Source organism: Balaenoptera physalus (assembly GCF_965194825.1).
Source record: "Balaenoptera physalus genome assembly, chromosome: 9".
In the NCBI taxonomy this organism is placed as follows: domain Eukaryota; kingdom Metazoa; phylum Chordata; class Mammalia; order Artiodactyla; family Balaenopteridae; genus Balaenoptera; species Balaenoptera physalus.
This window is the reverse complement of record NC_138888.1, coordinates 77,855,524-77,876,214: the sequence shown is the minus strand read 5'-3', so window position 1 is coordinate 77,876,214 and position 20,691 is coordinate 77,855,524.

Genomic DNA, 20,691 nt, shown 5'->3' with positions numbered 1-20,691 from the left:
GTGGTTAATTCTTCTTCCTGATGGGAAAGTAGAGTGACCTGTGCCTGTCCCAACACCTAGAGCTTGTCTCTCATTGGTTCCCACTCTTCCCATTCATCCTCAGGAAAAATTGCAACCTGTACGGAACAGGAGGTTAAAGGTGCTGATTCTCTAAGGAGGGAGATTGCTAGTAAAGCGGCTGGAATGGCGAACCCGAGCACAAGGAGATGAGAAATGAGGTGCGTTTTAGAAACCTTTCCCGATCACACGGTGTACCATCTTCTGGGTTTCTCATGCATGTTTTCGATGTAGGAAGATGCCCTTGAACCTGGAGATTTGGGACCCATTGGATGGTTACCACGCAGTATTACTTTAAAGGGTCTGCGTTTCCTCACCCAACCTCACCAAACCTCTCAGCCCCAAGAGTGTCCACACTTATGTCTCAATCAGCTGTGGGTCTAGATATGGTCAATTCAGGTGGTATCACAGCCCCTGAACGAATTTTGTAAGAATTTCTCTCTCTTTCACTGTCTTTGTTTCACGGGTTTTTAAAAGTAATTGATTTTTATAATGGGGTTTAGCTGCTTTTTACTGCTGTGTTTATGCCGCTTTACACCCACTTGACTGACTTACAGAGAGATATCAATACATAGGTTTTAACATTCTTACTAGTCAGATATATTCATGGGCGGTGAATAGGGGGTATTGAGTCCAAATCACTGAGCAAGGAGTAGGTCTTGTCTATTACATATTGGGTTTATGGAACGGTATCTGAGCTAATTTGAAACCCTTGTTTTATGCATGACGCCACATCACCTTTCCCGTTAAGCAGCCATAGTGTGTTTTCTAAACGTGGGACTCTGTTCTGTTTTGTAATTCAGTTCAAGGGAAGCGGTTTTTACATTCCCTCTATAAGTGATATCTTATGATAAGTGTCTTTTTCTGTGTGACTTATTTCACTTAGAATCGTCGTACCTAAATCCACTCATCATGCTGCTACTAGCCTTATGACGTTGATTTCATGGCTGAGTGATATTCCATTGTACATAAGGACCACAACTTCTTTATCCATTTTTCTCTTTCCTGGGATATTTAAGGTGTAACGAAGTGGAGGTTCTTGTCAACAGAGCATCCCTAAACTTTGGGGTGCCTGTGTCTTGCTGATTTTTAGTTTTCCCAATTTATACGCCCATGTGTGGAAGTGCCCTGTGCTCTCTAAGCTGAGTTTTTTAGATGTTTCAGGACACACCGTACACTTCTCCAGAGTGGCGGTTGGCAATTTACATCCCGCCCATCAGCGTAGCCAGGCTCCCGTTTCTCCATGGCCTGTCCTGCATTTCTGGTTTTGACACTTTATTCAGCATGGCCCTTTTGACCGATGGGAAGCGAGACTTCTTTGTAGCGCTGATTTGCCTTTCCAGGTTGCTTGGTTGGCCAAAAAGGGCGTATGCGTTTTTTCCTGAATATATTCAGGAAAAAAAGCATACGCCCTTTTTGGCCAAGGGCATCATTGTCGAGGTTTTGCCGCTTTTCCTGTGCTTTAAAGGCGATTCGAATCTCCCTCCTGAAATCTGTTTCCTGCAATTCTTCCTTGCTTTCCAATCCTCTTCGTTGCCTTCCCTCAATATATTTGTCGACGAGAGTTATCATTTATAAGTCTACAGGTTTGTGAATTGCAGTGCCCCTGAGCTCGATTTTTCAACTCGCTTTCTTGGGAGCTGGCCGCAAAAGCGCAGGATTGCTTCAGGCCCTATTCTGGTCCCGGGCGGCAGGCTGAGCCTGTGGTTAATTCTTCTTCCTGATGGGAAAGTAGAGTGACCTGTGCCTGTCCCAACACCTAGAGCTAGTCTCTCATTGGTTCCCACTCTTCCCGTTCATCCTCAGGACAAATTGCAACCTGTACGGAACAGGAGGTTAAAGGTGCTGATTCTCCAAGGAGGGAGATTGCTAGTAAAGCGGCTGGAATGGCGAACCCGAGCACAAGGAGATGAGAAATGAGGTGCGTTTTGGAAACCTTTCCCGATCACACGTTGTACCATCTCCTGGGTTTCTCATGCATGTTTTCGATGTAGGAAGATGCCCTTGAACCTGGAGATTTGGGACCCATGGGATGGGTACCACGCAGTATTACTTTAAAGGGTCTGCGTTTCCTCACCCAACCTCACCAAACCTCTCAGCCCCAAGAGTGTCCACGCTTATGTCTCAATCAGCTGTGGGTCTAGATATGGTCAATCCAGGTGGCATCACACCCCCTGAACGAATTTTGTAAGAATTTCTCTCTCTTTCACTGTCTTTGTTTCACGGGTTTTTAAAAGTAATTGATTTTTATAATGGGGTTTAGCTGCTTTTTACTGTTGTGTTTATGCCGCTTTACACCCACTTGACTCACTTACAGAGATATATCAATACATAGGTTTTAAGATTCTTACTAGTCAGATATATTCTTGGGCGGTGAATAGGGGGTGTTGAGTCCAAATCACTGAGCAAGGAGTAGGTCTTGTCTATTACCTATTGGGTTTATGGAACGGTATCTGAGCTAATTTGAAACCCTTGTTTTATGCATCACCCCACCTCACCTTTCCCGTTAAGCAGGCATAGTGTGTTTTCTAAACGTGGCACTCTGTTCTCTTTTGTAATTCAGTTCAAGGGTAGCGGTTTTTACATTCCCTCTATAAGTGATATCTTATGATAAGTGTCTTTTTCTGTGTGACTTATTTCACTTAGAATCGTCGTACCTAAATCCACTCATCATGCTGCTACTAGCCTTATGACGTTGATTTCATGGCTGAGTGATATTCCATTGTACATGAGGACCACAACTTCTTTATCCATTTTTCTCTTTCCTGGGATATTTAAGGTGTAACGAAGTGGAGGTTCTTGTCAACAGAGCAGCCCTAAACTTTGGGGTGCCTGTGTCTTGCTGATTTTTAGTTTTCCCAATTTGTACTCCCATGAGTGGAAGTGCCCTGTGCTCTCTAAGCTGAGTTTTTTAGATGTTTCAGGACACACCGTACACTTCTCCAGAGTGGCTGTTGGCAATTTACATCCCGCCCATCAGCGTAGCCAGGCTCCCGTTTCTCCATGGCCTGTCCTGCATTTCTGGTTTTGACACTTTATTCAGCATGGCCCTTTTGACCGATGGGAAGCGAGACTTCTTTGTAGCGCTGATTTGCCTTTCCAGGTTGCTTGGTTGGCCAAAAAGGGCGTATGCGTTTTTTCCTGAATATATTCAGGAAAAAACGTATACGCCCTTTTTGGCCAAGGGCATCATTGTCGAGGTTTTGCCGCTTTTCCTGTGCTTTAAAGGCGATTCGAATCTCCCTCCTGAAATCTGTTTCCTGCAATTCTTCCTTGCTTTCCAATCCTCTTCGTTGCCTTCCCTCAATATATTTGTGGACGAGAGTTATCATTTATAAGTCTGCAGGTTTGTGAATTGCAGTGCCCCTGAGCTCCATTTTTCAACTCGCTTTCTTGGGAGCTGGCCGCAAAAGCGCAGGATTGCTTCAGGCCCTATTCTGGTCCCGGGCGGCAGGCTGAGCCTGTGGTTAATTCTTCTTCCTAATGGGAAAGTAGAGTGACCTGTGCCTGTCCCAACACCTAGAGCTTGTCTCTCATTGGTTCCCACTCTTCCCATTCATCCTCAGGACAAATTGCAACCTGTACGGAACAGGAGGTTAAAGGTGCTGATTCTCCAAGGAGGGAGATTGCTAGTAAAGCGGCTGGAATGGCGAACCCGAGCACAAGGAGATGAGAAATGAGGTGCGTTTTGGAAACCTTTCCCGATCACACGGTGTACCATCTTCTGGGTTTCTCATGCATGTTTTCGATGTAGGAAGATGCCCTTGAACCTGGAGATTTGGGACCCATGGGATGGGTACCACGCAGTATTACTTTAAAGGGTCTGCGTTTCCTCACCCAACCTCACCAAACCTCTCAGCCCCAAGAGTGTCCACCCTTATGTCTCAATCAGCTGTGGGTCTAGATATGGTTAATCCAGGTGGCATCACAGCCCCTGAACGAATTTTGTAAGAATTTCTCTCTCTTTCACTGTCTTTGTTTCACGGGTTTTTAAAAGTAATTGATTTTTATAATGGGGTTTAGCTGCTTTTCACTGCTGTGTTTCTGCCGCTTTACACCCACTTGACTCACTTACAGAGAGATATCAAAACATAGGTTTTAAGATTCTTACTAGTCAGATATATTCTTGGGCGGTGAATAGGGGGTGTTGAGTCCAATTCACTGATCAAGGAGTAGGTCTTGTCTATTACATATTGGGTTTATTGAACGGTATCTGACATAATTTGAAACCCTTGTTTTATGCATCACCCCACCTCACCTTTCCCGTTAAGCAGCCATAGTGTGTTTTCTAAACGTGGGACTCTCTTCTGTTTTGTAATTCAGTTCAAGGGTAGCGGTTTTTACATTCCCTCTATAAGTGATATCTTATGATAAGTGTCTTTTTCTGTGTGACTTATTTCACTTAGAATCGTCGTACCTAAATCCACTCATCATGCTGCTACTAGCCTTATGACGTTGATTTCATGGCTGAGTGATATTCCATTGTACATAAGGACCACAACTTCTTTATCCATTTTTCTCTTTCCTGGGATATTTAAGGTGTAACGAAGTGGAGGTTCTTGTCAACAGAGCAGCCCTAAACTTTGGGGTGCCTGTGTCTTGCTGATTTTAATTTTCCCAATTTATACGCCCATGAGTGGAAGTGCCCTGTGCTCTCTAAGCTGAGTTTTTTAGATGTTTCAGGACACTCCGTACACTTTTCCAGAGTGGCGGTTGGCAATTTACATCCCGCCCATCAGCGTAGCCAGGCTCCCGTTTCTCCATGGCCTGTCCTGCATTTCTGGTTTTGACACTTTATTCAGCATGGCCCTTTTGACCGATGGGAAGCGAGACTTCTTTGTAGCGCTGATTTGCCTTTCCAGGTTGCTTGGTTGGCCAAAAAGGGCGTACGCGTTTTTTCCTGAATATATTCAGGAAAAAACGCGTACGCCCTTTTTGGCCACGGGCATCATTGTCGAGGTTTTGCCGCTTTTCCTGTGCTTTAAAGGCGATTCGAATCTCCCTCCTGAAATCTGTTTCCTGCAATTCTGCCTTGCTTTCCAATCCTCTTCGTTGCCTTCCCTCAATATATTTGTGGACGAGAGTTATCATTTATAAGTCTGCAGGTTTGTGAATTGCAGTGCCCCTGAGCTCCATTTTTCAACTCGCTTTCTTGGGAGCTGGCCGCAAAAGCGCAGGATTGCTTCAGGCCCTATTCTGGTCCCGGGCGGCAGGCTGAGCCTGTGGTTAATTCTTCTTCCTGATGGGAAAGTAGAGTGACCTGTGCCTGTCCCAACACCTAGAGCTTGTCTCTCATTGGTTCCCACTCTTCCCATTCATCCTCAGGACAAATTGCAACCTGTACGGAACATGAGGTTAAAGGTGCTGATTCTCCAAGGAGGGAGATTGCTAGTAAAGCGGCTGGATGGCGAACCCGAGCACAAGGAGATGAGAAATGAGGTGCGTTTTGGAAAGCTTTCCCGATCACACGGTGTACCATCTTCTGGGTTTCTCATGCATGTTTTCGATGTAGGAAGATGCCCTTGAACCTGGAGATTTGGGACCCATGGGATGGGTACCACGCAGTATTACTTTAAAGGGTCTGCGTTTCCTCACCCAACCTCACCAAACCTCTCAGCCCCAAGAGTGTCCACCCTTATGTCTCAATCAGCTGTGGGTCTAGATATGGTCAATCCAGGTGGCATCACAGCCCCTGAACGAATTTTGTAAGAATTTCTCTCTCTTTCACTGTCTTTGTTTCACGGTTTTTAAAAGTAATTGATTTTTATAATGGGGTTTAGCTGCTTTTTACTGCTGTGTTTATGCCGCTTTACACCCACTTGACTCACTTACAGAGAGATATCAATACATAGGTTTTAAGATTCTTACTAATCAGATATATTCTTGGGCGGTGAATAGGGGGTGTTGAGTCCAATTCACTGAGCAAGGAGTAGGTCTTGTCTATTACATATTGGGTTTATGCAACGGTATCTGAGCTAATTTGAAACCCTTGTTTTATGCGTCACCCCACCTCACCTTTCCCGTTAAGCAGCCATAGTGTGTTTTCTAAACGTGTGACTCTGCTCTGTTTTGTAATTCAGTTCAAGGGTAACGGTTTTTACATTCCCTCTATAAGTGATATCTTATGATAAGTGTCTTTTTCTGTGTGACTTATTTCACTTAGAATCGTCGTACCTAAATCCACTCATCATGCTGCTACTAGCCTTATGACGTTGATTTCATGGCTGAGTGATATTCCATTGTACATAAGGACCACAACTTCTTTATCCATTTTTCTCTTTCCTGGGATATTTAAGGTGTAACGAAGTGGAGGTTCTTGTCAACACAGCAGCCCTAAACTTTGGGGTGCCTGTGTCTTGCTGATTTTTAGTTTTCCCAATTTATACCCCCATGAGTGGAAATGCCCTATGCTGTCTAAGCTGAGTTTTTTAAATGTTTCAGGACACACCGTACACTTCTCCAGAGTGGTAGTTGGCAATTTACATCCCGCCCATCAGCGTAGCCAGGCTCCCGTTCCTCCATGGCCTGTCCTGCATTTCTGGTTTTGACACTTTATTCAGCATGGCCCTTTTGACCGATGGGAAGCGAGACTTCTTTGTAGTGCTGATTTGCCTTTCCAGGTTGCTTGGTTGGCCAAAAAGGGCGTATGCGTTTTTTCCTGAATATATTCAGGAAAAAACGCATACGCCCTTTTTGGCCAAGGGCATCATTGTCGAGGTTTTGCCGCTTTTCCTGTGCTTTAAAGGCGATTCGAATCTCCCTCCTGAAATCTGTTTCCTGCAATTCTGCCTTGCTTTCCAATCCTCTTCGTTGCCTTCCCTCAATATATTTGTGGACGAGAGTTATCATTTATAAGTCTGCAGGTTTGTGAATTGCAGTGCCCCTGAACTCCATTTTTCAACTCGCTTTCTTGGGAGCTGGCCGCAAAAGCGCAGGATTGCTTCAGGCCGTATTCTGGTCCCGGGCGGCAGGCTGAGCCTGTGGTTAATTCTTCTTCCTGATGGGAAAATGGAGTGACCTGTGCCTGTCCCAACACCTAGAGCTGGTCTCTCATTGGTTCCCCCTCTTCCCGTTCATCCTCAGGACAAATTGCAACCTGTACGGAACAGGAGGTTAAAGGTGCTGATTCTCCAAGGAGGGAGATTGCTAGTAAAGCGGCTGGAATGGCGAACCCGAGCACAAGGAGATGAGAAATGAGGTGCGTTTTGGAAACCTTTCCCGATCACACGGTGTACCATCTTCTGGGTTTCTCATGCATGTTTTCGATGTAGGAAGATGCCCTTGAACCTGGAGATTTGGGACCCATGGGATGGGTACCACGCAGTATTACTTTAAAGGGTCTGCGTTTGCTCACCCAACTTCACCAAACCTCTCAGCCCCAAGAGTGTCCACGCTTATGTCTCAATCAGCTGTGGGTCTAGATATGGCAATACAAGTGCCATCACAGCCCCTGAACGAATTTTGTAAGAATTTCTCTCTCTTTCACTGTCTTTGTTTCACGGGTTTTTAAAAGTAATTGATTTTTATAATGGGGTTTAGGTGCTTTTCACTGCTGTGTTTCTGCCGCTTTACACCCACTTGACTCACTTACAGAGAGATATCAATACATAGGTTTTAAGATTCTTACTAGTCAGATATATTCTTGGGCGGTGAATAGCGGGTGTTGAGTCCAATTCACTGAGCAAGGAGTAGGTCTTGTCTATTACATTTTGGGTTTATGGAACGGTATCTGAGCTAATTTGAAACCCTTGTTTTATGCATCACCCCACCTCACCCTTCCCGTTAAGCAGCCATAGTGTGTTTTCTAAAGGTGTGACTCTATTCTGTTTTGTAATTCAGTTAAAGGGTAGCGGTTTTTACATTCCCTCTATAAGTGATATCTTATGATAAGTGTCCTTTTCTGTGTGACTTATTTCACTTAGAATCGTCGTACCTAAATCCACTCATCATGCTGCTACTAGCCTTATGACGTTGATTTCATGGCTGAGTGATATTCCATTGTACATAAGGACCACAACTTCTTTATCCATTTTTCTCTTTTATGGGATATTTAAGGTGTAACGAAGTGGAGGTCCTTGTCAAAAGAGCAGCCCTAAACTTTGGGGTGCCTGTGTCTTGCTGATTTTTAGTTTTCCCAATTTATACCCCCATGAGTGGAAGTGCCCTATGCTGTCTAAGCTGAGTTTTTTAAATGTTTCAGGACACACCGTACACTTCTCCGGAGTGGCTGTTGGCAATTTACATCCCGCCCATCAGCGTAGCCAGGCTCCCGTTCCTCCATGGCCTGTCCTGCATTTCTGGTTTTGACACTTTATTCAGCATGGCCCTTTTGACCGATGGGAAGCGAGACTTCTTTGTAGCACTGATTTGCCTTTCCAGGTTGCTTGGTTGGCCAAAAAGGGCGTATGCGTTTTTTCCTGAATATATTCAGGAAAAAACGCATACGCCCTTTTTGGCCAAGGGCATCATTGTTGAGGTTTTGCCGCTTTTCCTGTGCTTTAAAGGCGATTCGAATCTCCCTCCTGAAATCTGTTTCCTGCAATTCTGCCTTGCTTTCAAATCCTCTTAGTTACCTTCCTTCAATATATTTGTGGACGAGAGTTATCATTTATAAGTCTGCAGGTTTGTGAATTGCAGTGCCCCTGAGCTCCATTTTTCAACTCGCTTTCTTGGGAGCTGACCGCAAAAGCGCAGGATTGCTTCAGGCCCTATTCTGGTCCCGGGCGGCAGGCTGAGCCTGTGGTTAATTCTTCTTCCTGATGGGAAAATAGAGTGACCTGTGCCTGTCCCAACACCTAGAGCTAGTCTCTCATTGGTTCCCCCTCTTCCCGTTCATCCTCAGGACAAATTGCAACCTGTACGGAACAGGAGGTTAAAGGTGCTGATTCTCCAAGGAGGGAGATTGCTAGTAAAGCGGCTGGAATGGCGAACCCGAGCACAAGGAGATGAGAAATGAGGTGCGTTTTGGAAACCTTTCCCTATCATACGGTGTACCATCTTCTGGGTTTCTCATGCATGTTTTCGATGTAGGAAAATGCCCTTGAACATGGAGATTTGGGACCCATGGGATGGGTACCACGCAGTATTACTTTAAAGGGTCTGCGTTTGCTCACCCACCCTCACCAAACCTCTCAGCCCCAAGAGTGTCCAACCTTATGTCTCAATCAGCTGTGGGTCTAGATATGGTCAATCCAGGTGGCATCACAGCCCCTGAACGAATTTTGTAAGAATTTCTCTCTCTTTCACTGTCTTTGTTTCACGGGTTTTTAAAAGTAATTGATTTTTATAATGGGGTTTAGCTGCTTTTCACTGCTGTGTTTCTGCCGCTTTACACCCACTTGACTCACTTACAGAGAGATATCAATACATAGGTTTTAAGATTCTTACTAGTCAGATATATTCTTGGTCGGTGAGTACGGGTTGTTGAGTCCAATTCACTGAGCAAGGAGTAGGTCTTGTCTATTACCTATTGGGTTTATGGAACGGTATCTGAGCTAATTTGAAACCCTTGTTTTATGCATCACCCCACCTCACCTTTCCCGTTAAGCAGCCATAGTGTGTTTTCTAAACGTGTGACTCTGTTCTGTTTTGTAATTCACTTCAAGGGTAGTGGTTTTTACATTCCCTCTATAAGTGATATCTTATGATAAGTGTCTTTTTCTGTGTGACTTCTCTCACTTAGAATCGTCGTACCTAAATCCACTCATCATGCTGCTACTAGCCTTAGGACGTTGATTTCATGGCTGAGTGATATTCCATTGTACATAAGGACCACAACTTCTTTATCCATTTTTCTCTTTCCTGGGATATTTAAGGTGTAACGAAGTGGAGGTTCTTGTCAACAGAGCAGCCCTAAACTTTGGGGTGCCTGTGTCTTGCTGATTTTTAGTTTTCCCAATTTATACGCCCATGAGTGGAAGTGCCCTATGCTCTCTAAGCTGAGTTTTTTAGATGTTTCAGGACAAACCGTACACTTCTCCAGAGTGGCTGTTGGCAATTTACATCCCGCACATCAGCGTAGGCAGGCTCCCGTTCCTCCATGGCCTGTCCTGCATTTCTGGTTTTGACACTTTATTCAGCATGGCCCTTTTGACCGATGGGAAGCGAGACTTCTTTGTAGCGCTGATTTGCCTTTCCAGGTTGCTTGGTTGGCCAAAAAGGGCGTATGCGTTTTTTCCTGAATATATTCAGGAAAAAGCGCATACGCCCTTTTTGACCAAGGGCATCATTGTCGAGGTTTTGCCGCTTTTCCTGTGCTTTAAAGGCGATTCGAATCTCCCTCCTGAAATCTGTTTCCTGCAATTCTGCCTTGCTTTCAAATCCTCTTCGTTGCCTTCCCTCAATATATTTTTGGACGAGAGTCATCATTTATGAGTCTGCAGGTTTGTGAATTGCAGTGCCCCTGAGTTCCATTTTTCAACTCACTTTGTTGGGAGCTGGTCGCAAAAGCGCAGGATTGCTTCTGGCCCTATTCTGGTCCCGGGCGGCAGGCTGAGCCTGTGGTTAATTCTTCTTCCTGATGGGAAAGTAGAGTTACCTGTGCCTGTCCCAACACCTAGAGCTAGTCACTCATTTGTTCCCACTCTTCCCGTTCATCCTCAGGACAAATTGCAAACTGTACGGAACAGGAGGTTAAAGGTGTTGATTCTCCAAGGAGGGAGATTGCTAGTAAAGCGGCTGGAATGGCTAACCCGAGCACAAGGAGATGAGAAATGAGGTGCGTTTTGGAAACCTTTCCCGATCACACGGTGTACCATCTTCTGGGTTTCTCATGCATGTTTTCGATGTAGGAAGATGCCCTTGAACATGGAGATTTGGGACCCATGGGATTGGTACCACGCAGTATTACTTTAAAGGGTCTGCGTTTCCTCACCCAACCTCACCAAACCTCTCAGCCCCAAGAGTGTCCAACCTTATGTCTCAATCAGCTGTGGGTCTAGATATGGTCAATCCAGGTGGCATCACAGCCCCTGAACGAATTTTGTAAGAATTTCTCTCTCTTTCACTGTCTTTGTTTCACGGGTTTTTAAAAGTAATTGATTTTTATAATGGGGTTTAGCTGCTTTTCACTGCTGTGTTTCTGCCGCTTTACACCCACTTGACTCACTTACAGAGAGATATCAATACATAGGTTTTAAGATTCTTACTAATCAGATATATTCTTGGTCGGTGAGTAGGGGGTGTTGAGTCCAATTCACTGAGCAAGGAGTAGGTCTTGTCTATTACCTATTGGGTTTATGGAACGGTATCTGAGCTAATTTGAAACCCTTGTTTTATGCATCACCCCACCTCACCTTTCCCGTTAAGCAGCCATAGTGTGTTTTCTAAACGTGTCACTCTGCTCTGTTTTGTAATTCAGTTCAAGGGTAGCGGTTTTTACATTCCCTCTATAAGTGATATCTTATGATAAGTGTCTTTTTCTGTGTGACTTCTCTCACTTAGAATCGTCGTACCTAAATCCACTCATCATGCTGCTACTAGCCTTAGGACGTTGATTTCATGGCTGAGTGATATTCCATTGTACATAAGGACCACAACTTCTTTATCCATTTTTCTCTTTCCTGGGATATTTAAGGTGTAACGAAGTGGAGGTTCTTGTCAACAGAGCAGCCCTAAACTTTGGGGTGCCTGTGTCTTGCTGATTTTTAGTTTTCCCAATTTATACGCCCATGAGTGGAAGTGCAGTATGCTCTCTAAGCTGAGTTTTTTAGATGTTTCAGGACAAACCGTACACTTCTCCAGAGTGGCTGTTGGCAATTTATATCCCGCACATCAGCGTAGGCAGGCTCCCGTTTCTCCATGGCCTGTCCTGCATTTCTGGTTTTGACACTTTATTCAGCATGGCCCTTTTGACCGATGGGAAGCGAGACTTCTTTGTAGCGCTGATTTGCCTTTCCAGGTTGCTTGGTTGGCCAAAAAGGGCGTATGCGTTTTTTCCTGAATATATTCAGGAAAAAGCGCATACGCCCTTTTTGACCAAGGGCATCATTGTCGAGGTTTTGCCGCTTTTCCTGTGCTTTAAAGGCGATTCGGATCTCCCTCCTGAAATCTGTTTCCTGCAATTCTGCCTTGCTTTCAAATCCTCTTCGTTGCCTTCCCTCAATATATTTTTGGACGAGAGTCATCATTTATGAGTCTGCAGGTTTGTGAATTGCAGTGCCCCTGAGTTCCATTTTTCAACTCACTTTGTTGGGAGCTGGTCGCAAAAGCGCAGGATTGCTTCTGGCCCAATTCTGGTCCCGGGCGGCAGGCTGAGCCTGTGGTTAATTCTTCTTCCTGATGGGAAAGTAGAGTGACCTGTGCCTGTCCCAACACCTAGAGCTAGTCACTCATTTGTTCCCACTCTTCCCGTTCATCCTCAGGACAAATTGCAAACTGTACGGAACAGGTTTAAGGTGTTGATTCTCCAAGGAGGGAGATTGCTAGTAAAGCGGCTGGAATGGCGAACCCGAGCACAAGGAGATGAGTAATGAGGTGCATTTTAGAAACATTTCCCGATCACACGGTGTACCATCTTCTGGGTTTCTCATGCATGTTTTCGATGTAGGAAGATGCCCTTGACCCTGGAGATTTGGGACCCATGGGATGGGTACCACGCAGTATGACTTTAAAGGGTCTGCATTTGCTCACCCAACCTCACCAAACCTCTCATCCCCAAGAGTGTCCACGCTTATGTCTCAATCAGCTGTGGGTCTAGATATGGTCAATCCAAGTGGCATCACAGCCCCTGAACGAATTTTGTAAGAATTTCTCTCTCTTTCACTGTCTTTGTTTCACGGGTTTTTAAAAGTAATTGATTTTTATAATGGGGTTTAGGTGCTTTTCACTGCTGTGTTTCTGCCGCTTTACACCCACTTGACTCACTTAGAGAGTGATATCAATACATAGGTTTTAAATTCTTACTAGTCAGATATATTCTTGGGCGGTGAATACGGGGTGTTGAGTCCAATTCACTGAGCAAGGAGTAGGTCTTGTCTATTACATATTGGGTTTATGGAACGGTATCTGAGCTAATTTGAAACCCTTGTTTTATGCATCACCCCACCTCACCTTTCCCGTTAAGCAGCCATAGTGTGTTTTCTAAACGTGTAACTCTGTTCTGTTTTGTAATTCAGTTCAAGGGTAGCGGTTTTTACATTCCCTCTATAAGTGATATCTTATGATAAGTGTCCTTTTCTGTGTGACTTATTTCACTTAGAATCGTCGTACCTAAATCCACTCATCATGCTGCTACTAGCCTTATGACGTTGATTTCATGGCTGAGTGATATTCCATTGTACATAAGGACCACAACTTCTTTATCCATTTTTCTCTTTCCTGGGATATTTAAGGTGTAACGAAGTGGAGGTTCTTCTCAAAAGAGCAGCCCTAAACTTTGGGGTGCCTGTGTCTTGCTGATTTTTAGTTTTCCCAATTTATACCCCCATGAGTGGAAATGCCCTATGCTGTCTAAGCTGAGTTTTTTAAATGTTTTAGGACACACCGTACACTTCTCCGGAGTGGCTGTTGGCAATTTACATCCCGCCCATCAGCGTAGCCAGGCTCCCGTTCCTCCATGGCCTGTCCTGCATTTCTGGTTTTGACACTTTATTCAGCATGGCCCTTTTGACCGATGGGAAGCGAGACTTCTTTGTAGCGCTGATTTGCCTTTCCAGGTTGCTTGGTTGGCCAAAAAGGGCGTATGCGTTTTTTCCTGAATATATTCAGGAAAAAACGCATACGCCCTTTTTGGCCAAGGTCATCATTGTCGAGGTTTTGCCGCTTTTCCTGTGCTTTAAAGGCGATTCGAATCTCCCTCCTGAAATCTGTTTCCTGCAATTCTGCCTTGCTTTCCAATCCTCTTCGTTGCCTTCCCTCAATATATTTGTGGACGAGAGTTATCATTTATAAGTCTGCAGGTTTGTGAATTGCAGTGCCCCTGAGCTCCATTTTTCAACTCGCTTTCTTGGGAGCTGGCCGCAAAAGCGCAGGATTGCTTCAGGCCCTATTCTGGTCCCGGGCGGCAAGCTGAGCCTGTGGTTAATTCTTCTTCCTGATGGGAAAATGGAGTGACCTGTGCCTGTCCCAACACCTAGAGCTGGTCTCTCATTGGTTCCCCCTCTTCCCGTTCATCCTCAGGACAAATTGCAACCTGTACGGAACAGGAGGTTAAAGGTGCTGATTCTCCAAGGAGGGAGATTGCTAGTAAAGCGGCTGGAATGGCGAACCCGAGCACAAGGAGATGAGAAATAAGGTGCGTTTTGGAAACCTTTCCCGATCACACGGTGTACCATCTTCTGGGTTTCTCATGCATGTTTTCGATGTAGGAAGATGTCCTTGAACCTGGAGATTTGGGACCCATGGGATGGGTACCACGCAGTATTACTTTAAAGGGTCTGCGTTTCCTCACCCAACCTCACCAAACCTCTCAGCCCCAAGAGTGTCCACCCTTATGTCTCAATCAGCTGTGGGTCTAGATATGGTCAATCCAGGTGGCATCACAGCCCCTGAACGAATTTTGTAAGAATTTCTCTCTCTTTCACTGTCTTTGTTTCACGGTTTTTAAAAGTAATTGATTTTTATAATGGGGTTTAGCTGCTTTTTACTGCTGTGTTTATGCCGCTTTACACCCACTTGACTCACTTACAGAGAGATATCAATACATAGGTTTTAAGATTCTTACTAATCAGATATATTCTTGGGCGGTGAATAGGGGGTGTTGAGTCCAATTCACTGAGCAAGGAGTAGGTCTTGTCTATTACATATTGGGTTTATGCAAAGGTATCTGAGCTAATTTGAAACCCTTGTTTTATGCATCACCCCACCTCACCTTTCCCGTTAAGCAGCCATAGTGTGTTTTCTAAACGTGTGACTCTGCTCTGTTTTGTAATTCAGTTCAAGGGTAACGGTTTTTACATTCCCTCTATAAGTGATATCTTATGATAAGTGTCTTTTTCTGTGTGACTTATTTCACTTAGAATCGTCGTACCTAAATCCACTCATCATGCTGCTAATAGCCTTATGACGTTGATTTCATGGCTGAGTGATATTCCATTGTACATAAGGACCACAACTTCTTTATCCATTTTTCTCTTTCCTGGGATATTTAAGGTGTAACGAAGTGGAGGTTCTTGTCAACAGAGCAGCCCTAAACTTTGGGGTGCCTGTGTCTTGCTGATTTTTAGTTTTCCCAATTTATACCCCCATGAGTGGAAATGCCCTATGCTGTCTAAGCTGAGTTTTTTAAATGTTTCAGGACACACCGTACACTTCTCCAGAGTGGCAGTTGGCAATTTACATCCCGCCCATCAGCGTAGCCAGGCTCCCGTTCCTCCATGGCCTGTCCTGCATTTCTGGTTTTGACACTTTATTCAGCATGGCCCTTTTGACCGATGGGAAGCGAGACTTCTTTGTAGCGCTGATTTGCCTTTCCAGGTTGCTTGGTTGGCCAAAAAGGGCGTATGCGTTTTTTCCTGAATATATTCAGGAAAAAACGCATACGCCCTTTTTGGCCAAGGGCATCATTGTCGAGGTTTTGCCGCTTTTCCTGTGCTTTAAAGGCGATTCGAATCTCCCTCCTGAAATCTGTTTCCTGCAATTCTGCCTTGCTTTCCAATCCTCTTCGTTGCCTTCCCTCAATATATTTGTGGACGAGAGTTATCATTTATAAGTCTGCAGGTTTGTGAATTGCAGTGACCCTGAGCTCCATTTTTCAACTCGCTTTCTTGGGAGCTGGCCGCAAAAGCGCAGGATTGCTTCAGGCCCTATTCTGGTCCCGGGCGGCAGGCTGAGCCTGTGGTTAATTCTTCTTCCTGATGGGAAAATGGAGTGACCTGTGCCTGTCCCAACACCTAGAGCTGGTCTCTCATTGGTTCCCCCTCTTCCCGTTCATCCTCAGGACAAATTGCAACCTGTACGGAACAGGAGGTTAAAGGTGCTGATTCTCCAAGGAGGGAGATTGCTAGTAAAGCGGCTGGAATGGTGAACCCGAGCACAAGGAGATGAGAAATGAGGTGCGTTTTGAAAACCTTTCCCGATCACACGGTGTACCATCTTCTGGGTTTCTCATGCATGTTTTCGATGTAGGAAGATGCCCTTGAACCTGGAGATTTGGGACCCATGGGATGGGTACCACGCAGTATTACTTTAAAGGGTCTGCGTTTGCTCACCCAACTTCACCAAACCTCTCAGCCCCAAGAGTGTCCACGCTTATGTCTCAATCAGCGGTGGGTCTAGATATGGCAATACAAGTGCCATCACAGCCCCTGAACGAATTTTGTAAGAATTTCTCTCTCTTTCACTGTCTTTGTTTCACGGGTTTTTAAAAGTAATTGATTTTTATAATGGGGTTTAGGTGCTTTTCACTGCTGTGTTTCTGCCGCTTTACACCCACTTGACTCACTTACAGAGAGATATCAATACATAGGTTTTAAGATTCTTACTAGTCAGATATATTCTTGGGCGGTGAATAGGGGGTGTTGAGTCCAATTCACTGAGCAAGGAGTAGGTCTTGTCTATTACATTTTGGGTTTATGGAACGGTATCTGAGCTAATTTGAAACCCTTGTTTTATGCATCACCCCACCTCACCCTTCCCGTTAAGCAGCCATAGTGTGTTTTCTAAAGGTGTGACTCTATTCTGTTTTGTAATTCAGTTAAAGGGTAGCGGTTTTTACATTCCCTCTATAAGTGATATCTTATGATAAGTGTCCTTTTCTGTGTGACTTATTTCACTTAGAATCGTCGTACCTAAATCCACTCATCATGCTGCTACTAGCCTTATGACGTTGATTTCATGGCTGAGTGATATTCCATTGTACATAAGGACCACAACTTCTTTATCCATTTTTCTCTTTTCTGGGATATTTAAGGTGTAACGAAGTGGAGGTTCTTGTCAAAAGAGCAGCCCTAAACTTTGGGGTGCCTGTGTCTTGCTGATTTTTAGTTTTCCCAATTTATACCCCCATGAGTGGAAGTGCCCTATGCTGTCTAAGCTGAGTTTTTTAAATGTTTCAGGACACACCGTACACTTCTCCGGAGTGGCTGTTGGCAATTTACATCCCGCCCATCAGCGTAGCCAGGCTCCCGTTCCTCCATGGCCTGTCCTGCATTTCTGGTTTTGACACTTTATTCAGCATGGCCCTTTTGACCGATGGGAAGCGAGACTTCTTTGTAGCGCTGATTTGCCTTTCCAGGTTGCTTGGTTGGCCAAAAAGGGCGTATGCGTTTTTTCCTGAATATATTCAGGAAAAAACGCATACGCCCTTTTTGGCCAAGGGCATCATTGTCGAGGTTTTGCCGCTTTTCCTGTGCTTTAAAGGCGATTCGAATCTCCCTCCTGAAATCTGTTTCCTGCAATTCTGCCTTGCTTTCAAATCCTCTTAGTTACCTTCCTTCAATATATTTGTGGACGAGAGTTATCATTTATAAGTCTGCAGGTTTGTGAATTGCAGTGCCCCTGAGCTCCATTTTTCAACTCACTTTCTTGGGAGCTGGTCGCAAAAGCACAGAATTGCTTCAGGCACTATTCTGGTCCCGGGCGGCAGGCTGAGCCTGTGGTTAATTCTTCTTCCTGATGGGAAAGTAGAGTGACCTGTGCCTGTCCCAACACCTAGAGCTAGTCACTCATTTGTTCCCACTCTTCCCGTTCATCCTCAGGACAAATTGCAAACTGTACGGAACAGGAGGTTAAAGGTGTTGATTCTCCAAGGAGGGAGATTGCTAGTAAAGCGGCTGGAATGGCTAACCCGAGCACAAGGAGATGAGAAATGAGGTGCGTTTTGGAAACCTTTCCCGATCACACGGTGTACCATCTTCTGGGTTTCTCATGCATGTTTTCGATGTAGGAAGATGCCCTTGAACATGGAGATTTGGGACCCATGGGATTGGTACCACGCAGTATTACTTTAAAGGGTCTGCGTTTCCTCACCCAACCTCACCAAACCTCTCAGCCCCAAGAGTGTCCAACCTTATGTCTCAATCAGCTGTGGGTCTAGATATGGTCAATCCAGGTGGCATCACAGCCCCTGAACGAATTTTGTAAGAATTTCTCTCTCTTTCACTGTCTTTGTTTCACGGGTTTTTAAAAGTAATTGATTTTTATAATGGGGTTTAGCTGCTTTTCACTGCTGTGTTTCTGCCGCTTTACACCCACTTGACTCACTTACAGAGAGATATCAATACATAGGTTTTAAGATTCTTACTAATCAGATATATTCTTGGTCGGTGAGTAGGGGGTGTTGAGTCCAATTCACTGAGCAAGGAGTAGGTCTTGTCTATTACCTATTGGGTTTATGGAACGGTATCTGAGCTAATTTGAAACCCTTGTTTTATGCATCACCCCACCTCACCTTTCCCGTTAAGCAGCCATAGTGTGTTTTCTAAACGTGTCACTCTGCTCTGTTTTGTAATTCAGTTCAAGGGTAGCGGTTTTTACATTCCCTCTATAAGTGATATCTTATGATAAGTGTCTTTTTCTGTGTGACTTCTCTCACTTAGAATCGTCGTACCTAAATCCACTCATCATGCTGCTACTAGCCTTAGGACGTTGATTTCATGGCTGAGTGATATTCCATTGTACATAAGGACCACAACTTCTTTATCCATTTTTCTCTTTCCTGGGATATTTAAGGTGTAACGAAGTGGAGGTTCTTGTCAACAGAGCAGCCCTAAACTTTGGGGTGCCTGTGTCTTGCTGATTTTTAGTTTTCCCAATTTATACGCCCATGAGTGGAATTGCAGTATGCTCTCTAAGCTGAGTTTTTTAGATGTTTCAGGACAAACCGTACACTTCTCCAGAGTGGCTTTTGGCAATTTATATCCCGCACATCAGCGTAGGCAGGCTCCCGTTTCTCCATGGCCTGTCCTGCATTTCTGGTTTTGACACTTTATTCAGCATGGCCCTTTTGACCGATGGGAAGCGAGACTTCTTTGTAGCGCTGATTTGCCTTTCCAGGTTGCTTGGTTGGCCAAAAAGGGCGTATGCGTTTTTTCCTGAATATATTCAGGAAAAAGCGCATACGCCCTTTTTGACCAAGGGCATCATTGTCGAGGTTTTGCCGCTTTTCCTGTGCCTTAAAGGCGATTCGGATCTCCCTCCTGAAATCTGTTTCCTGCAATTCTGCCTTGCTTTCAAATCCTCTTCGTTGCCTTCCCTCAATATATTTTTGGACGAGAGTCATCATTTATGAGTCTGCAGGTTTGTGAATTGCAGTGCCCCTGAGTTCCATTTTTCAACTCACTTTGTTGGGAGCTGGTCGCAAAAGCGCAGGATTGCTTCTGGCCCTATTCTGGTCCCGGGCGGCAGGCTGAGCCTGTGGTTAATTCTTCTTCCTGATGGGAAAGTAGAGTGACCTGTGCCTGTCCCAACACCTAGAGCTAGTCACTCATTTGTTCCCACTCTTCCCGTTCATCCTCAGGACAAATTGCAAACTGTACGGAACAGGTTTAAGGTGTTGATTCTCCAAGGAGGGAGATTGCTAGTAAAGCGGCTGGAATGGCGAACCCGAGCACAAGGAGATGAGAAATGAGGTGCGTTTTGGAAACCTTTCCCGATCACACGGTGTACCATCTTCTGGGTTTCTCATGCATGTTTTCGATGTAGGAAGATGTCCTTGAACCTGGAGATTTGGGACCCATGGGATTGGTACCACGCAGTATTACTTTAAAGGGTCTGCGTTTCCTCACCCAACCTCACCAAACCTCTCAGCCCCAAGAGTGTCCACCCTTATGTCTCAATCAGCTGTGGGTCTAGATATGGCCAATCCAGGTGGCATCACAGCCCCTGAATGAATTTTGTAAGAATTTCTCTCTCTTTCACTGTCTTTGTTTCACGGTTTTTAAAAGTAATTGATTTTTATAATGGGGTTTAGCTGCTTTTTACTGCTGTGTTTATGCCGCTTTACACCCACTTGACTCACTTACAGAGAGATATCAATACATAGGTTTTAAGATTCTTACTAATCAGATATATTCTGGGGCGGTGAATAGGGGGTGTTGAGTCCAATTCACTGAGCAAGGAGTAGGTCTTGTCTATTACATATTGGGTTTATGCAACGGTATCTGAGCTAATTTGAAACCCTTGTTTTATGCATCACCCCACCTCACCTTTCCCGTTAAGCAGCCATAGTGTGTTTTCTAAACGTGTGACTCTGCTCTGTTTTGTAATTCAGTTCAAGGGTAACGGTTTTTACATTCCCTCTATAAGTGATATCTTATGATAAGTGTCTTTTTCTGTGTGACTTATTTCACTTAGAATCGTCGTACGTAAATCCACTCATCATGCTGCTACTAGCCTTATGACGTTGATTTCATGGCTGAGTGATATTCCATTGTACATAAGGACCACAACTTCTTTATCCATTTTTCTCTTTCCTGGGATATTTAAGGTGTAACGAAGTGGAGGTTCTTGTCAACAGAGCAGCCCTAAACTTTGGGGTGCCTGTGTCTTGCTGATTTTTAGTTTTCCCAATTTATACCCCCATGAGTGGAAATGCCCTATGCTGTCTAAGCTGAGTTTTTTAAATGTTTCAGGACACACCGTACACTTCTCCAGAGTGGCAGTTGGCAATTTACATCCCGCCCATCAGCGTAGCCAGGCTCCCGTTCCTCCATGGCCTGTCCTGCATTTCTGGTTTTGACACTTTATTCAGCATGG